The sequence below is a fragment of the Triticum dicoccoides genome, chromosome 3A, assembly GCF_002162155.2.
Source record: "Triticum dicoccoides isolate Atlit2015 ecotype Zavitan chromosome 3A, WEW_v2.0, whole genome shotgun sequence".
Lineage (NCBI taxonomy): Eukaryota > Viridiplantae > Streptophyta > Magnoliopsida > Poales > Poaceae > Triticum > Triticum dicoccoides.
This window is the reverse complement of record NC_041384.1, coordinates 151,082,030-151,086,962: the sequence shown is the minus strand read 5'-3', so window position 1 is coordinate 151,086,962 and position 4,933 is coordinate 151,082,030.

Here is a 4,933-nt window from a genome sequence, read left to right as displayed (position 1 = left end):
GCTGTGTTTAGAAAAATTTGTTCTTCCGAAGTAAAGCTGAAACAGTACAGATAATTGTCGTCATGTCTTGTTTATTAATTCTGCTATTGCCAATTTGCAATAATGATGGCGAATGTAAATAAGATGCTGCCAATTTGCAACCATGATAATTACAACAACAGAGTACTTCCAATTCACAAAAGTTTTCATTCATGTTAGAAGAAAATATTGCATTCAGATTACATATATTGGTGCATATGCAACAGTTTGTAGACTCAGAAGTACATTCCCTAAATAAAATGCTTTCTCTGAAGTCTCTTTTTTCAACTAGACTGGGACAACAAGACCAGCAAGAGAAGATAACACTTTTTGCATGTACTGATTCTCAATCTCAACTAAACTGAATTCTCTCTTCTCATAGCATTAGTACATGCCTACAAAGAGTATAATGTACACCATTTGGGCCCCTAAGATGATTTTGGGTGTAGTTTTCCTGCAAGAATGGATGCTCTGAGCAGCTTTCAGTTTGGGCTCTGCCAAATCAAGGTCTATTTGGGTCATCTAGGAGAACAACTTGGTGAAATTGTTGACCTTCTCGCCCCCTCCAACGGCAAGGTGTGACCTGCGTCCCTGATGATCTCTAGCCTGGATTCCTTGCCAAGATGTTCACACTAACCAACAAAAAACGCAACCACTGTTATTCTCTTCTCCATTTGAAGAAAAGCTATGTTGTTAGTATCATACAGGATTCATGTAAGCTAAAGTACTACTCGCATTTTACCTTTCAGTTTGTAGCAAAAATTCGATGGGGAACACCCAGCCCTTGTCTCCCTTGAGAAGTAATATAGACAACAAATTGAACCAACGACGCATTCTACTCGTAAAAAATTCCAACGAAAGCAAAACAGGGCATTGACTTCAAAAAAGTTTAAAGTTCAGTATATCTGCATCTGTACTGTCCCAATTAAAACTCACGATGTACATTGAACATAAACTCCAAGATGAGATTGTGCTGCTCCGTTCAGCCATGGCAAGGGCGCTCCTTGTTCAAGGTGCTTCCAGGTCATGGGAGAATAATGGATCAAGGGATGAGAGGGGCGGCCATGGCAGCGAAAACGGGAGGAGAAGAACCAGAGAACAAACAAACATCTAGCTTTAGCCCGCAGCTGGCGACGGACAGGAGAGGAGGAAGAGATGAACTATGGGGTTGGGGATTGGGGATTGGATGAATTAGGAACAGCCGGCGGCCCGTGCTCATATCTCCTGCGCCTCCTACCAAGCCGACGTGGCCATCCTGTACAGCCACACAAGCAAAACCATCGGCAGATACCACTTTAATTGGGATTAGGGGGTGCCTTGGCTGGTATTAGATATCTCAGGGGATTAGTTAACTGGTTTCAGAGTTGGGGGGTGGGTTAGCCGGTTTCTGAAACCACAGGGGGTGATGTGGACTTCTTTCGAAAATGAATCACAAAGAAAAACTCTCAAAAGGCCAAGAATGGAAAGAGAACAGTGAGTTTGCATAAATGTAAGAAAATCATCTCTACCCGTACGTAGATAGTAGGAAAGAAAATATTGCTAAAAACACCGTGGCTCTGTTTTCATCATATGTACCGTCGCGGTCATCATGTTAGGTCCTGTTTGGTTCATAAGTACTAGGACTTTTTTTAGTCCCAAGTCCCTAAAAAATCCCTACCTGTTTGATTTCTGGGACTTAACATGGACTAAAAGACCATATTACAACTATAAGTCCCTATAATTCCCTCCTTGACAGTCTTATTTCATAAGTCCCAAATGCCCATTTTAAGTCCCTATAAGTCCCTTCTGTTTGGTTTAGATGGGACTTATAGGGACTTTTTTAAGTCCCTAAACCAATAAGTCCCTGTAAACAAACACCCTCTTAGTGTCTATGGTGTTTTGGACTCATAGATTGATGGCATCACATATTGTTAGAATAAATTCGAGGCATACCGTTGATCATCCAAGGATCAAGCAATCACACGAATACGATACCGAGATTTATTAACGAGGTTCACCAATATGGCTACATCCCCGGGGCCTGACTATGGGCGCTCCTCTCCATGACACCGCTACAATGCCGCATACGGTTATCCTGGACGCCGGCACGTGCCGCTGGCTTCCCCTGCGTTTCTGTGCTATTATGTTGGCATAGGTTACAACGTGTGTCTAGCCCCGCTATATATGAGAGACCTAGGATACAAGTGTCCTATTAGGACACGACTCCATATCTTATCTAAACACAATACAACTACAAGTCCAATTGTAACCTACCTCACACACTATATTCGACACAACTCCAACAAACTCCACCTTGACGAATATACTCCACCACCCTGGATTTGTCTATGCGTCAAATTTCCATGTACATTGGACTTGAGCTTATCCCATTAGTACCGCTGCTACTCCAAAGACTCCATGCGACTCCACCTATAACTTGTAGTCTCTTCTTTTCTTGACCACAGTCAACACTCGAGCAAAATTAAGTTCCTTGTTACTCAATTTGTCCTCCCAACTTTCAGAGTATCCGTCCAACGCCATCACACACTGATCACTGACCTATGTGAAAGTGAACAACTCACATATTGGGTGTCACACGTAAGAGTTATCTGAACTCAACATCACCGCTCCTTTCTTGACCGTCTGTCTGAAACTTGAAAGAATTTCACCATTGCTTGTAGTCATCCCGAGTCAAATTCGCAATTGTCTCACCACATGTATGACCACCAGAGTGACCACCAGAGCACTGACACGTCTCCATGTCCCCAGGACCGGCCCTGGGGAGGGGCAGGGGGGCGGCCGCCCCGGGCCCCCAAAATCGAGGGGGCCCTCCCCGGTATACACGTAGGCTATGGCCAACAAAACGTACGCACCCAGCAAGTCACGGAGGATGAGCCAGTGCAAAACCATTCGATCCATTCAGTACATGCACATAGGAAAAAAAGGAACTAATTGATCCCTTCCGATTCTTTTCTTAGGTTAGTACATGCACATAGAAAGAAAAGGGGCTGATTGATCGCTTTCCATTCCATCACGCATGCATTCACGCAGCGCTTTCCAATTTCCCAGCGGTCGCCGACGCTTGTCTCTTGGCTAATCGCCACTGTGCGTATGGCGCTTCTTTTTTCCTTTCCCCCTAAATCCGTTTTTCATTCCTAAATCAGTGAGGTCGTCGGCCAATTTCAATTCCCCGGCGGCCGGTGCAACCTCGCTTTGCTCTCCATCCATCAATAATTCGACCCTCCAAGGTATATCTTATATTCATATTGTGGTTCCTACTTCCTAGTATCCTGGATGAATAGCCCCCAAAATCTCAGGACCGACCCTGTTTATTAGTAGAATAAAAGTGGTAGTTATGTTCGACTGAAATCCTAACTGCGGTAGTTTTTATTTAAATGCTCAGATTTGAGGCCCTGGTTTTGACTAAAATCTTGTGCTTATTTTTGTTATTTGTTTTACATTTGGTTTTTCTTTTGAAATTCATCCATGGTTATCAATATGATGCCCAAGCACGATCTTGGCCCTGATTGCATTATGGAAAAATGCATCCAAATATTCATATTATTATTGAGCTCGGACACCCTGAAGTCATTGCATGATATTGAACTTGAAGAGTCTTGCACGAACATTCTCTCTTAATGGTTCATGAGATGTTCAGGTATATGATCTTATTTTTGAATTGAAGGTTATAATATTAACTTTGCCAGATGGTGTAATGTTTGCAATGGATATTTTGGAGCATGTCCAAAAAGTTGATTGTTATCCTAATATCTTCATTGCCTACCATGTTTTATTTACTATGAGTGCGACTGGCTTACAAAGTTGAAATTACTGAAGAACTATCTGAGATAAACAATGGTTCAGAGCGGTTAAATGATTTGGCAACATTATGCATCGAGAAGAAATTATTGGATGATATTGACATTGATCCCATCATAGTTGACTTTGCATCGAGGATTGTTAGAAGAAATTTTAAAGGTAATATGTATAAATTATTTTATATGCATACTGATTTAGATGCATTTGAGTGTTATCAATAAATATTATATATATATATATATATATATATATATATATATATATATATATATATATATATATATTCATTTTTGTTGTTATGGCATCCATATTAAGGGCCCCGAGTTTTTAGTCTCGCCCCGGGCCCCCAAAATTTCAGGACCGACCCTGCATGTCCCAGTGCATACCGCACGCCTCGCCGCTATTACCGCGTCGAGACTCCGCTGTCCTGATCGAGTCTCAAGGGTCGCCAACCCACACCACTCAACCCCCACTGCAGAGTATCACCGATCATCACCGACCGATGACGAGTTTCACGCTTTCATCAGACCACTGAGCTCCAGTCTGAACTGCATGTCACTCGCTTTTTCCCGCCTGCTGAATAGGCTTCGACCCCGTCGACTTACGCCGTAGCCCCTCAATCCAGCTCCACCTTCAACATGACTCCATGGTAGATGATCAGTCCACCCCTGCGCCTCATCGACTTCAAGCTCCGTGTATACACCACCTTGAATCAATCCCACGCCATAGTCTTGTCGAAACCGCACAAGCCTCGGGCATGTGCACCACGTGTTTCCACGCCTAGAAGTCGGTCACCATTAGATCACGCTCCTACGTCGTCTTCACTAATTCCACCACCGTCTTCTGTGCCAACCGACTTGCGTCGATCCGTCAGACTGTTCAGCCCAACCTAGCCGAACTAGTCTGGCTGCATGACACGCTCGAGGCTCCCAAATCGTCTTTCGTGAATTTTCATCCATCACATGATAATTCCATCACCGCTGACATGACTTTCCGCAACGCCTTCAAACATCTCTGTTGTGTCAACAAATTTTTCACCCATATCTGCCATAACCCAAGGTTTTCAATTTCGTTGAACTTCTCCACCTCAAACCTGATGCCCGATGATATCATGATT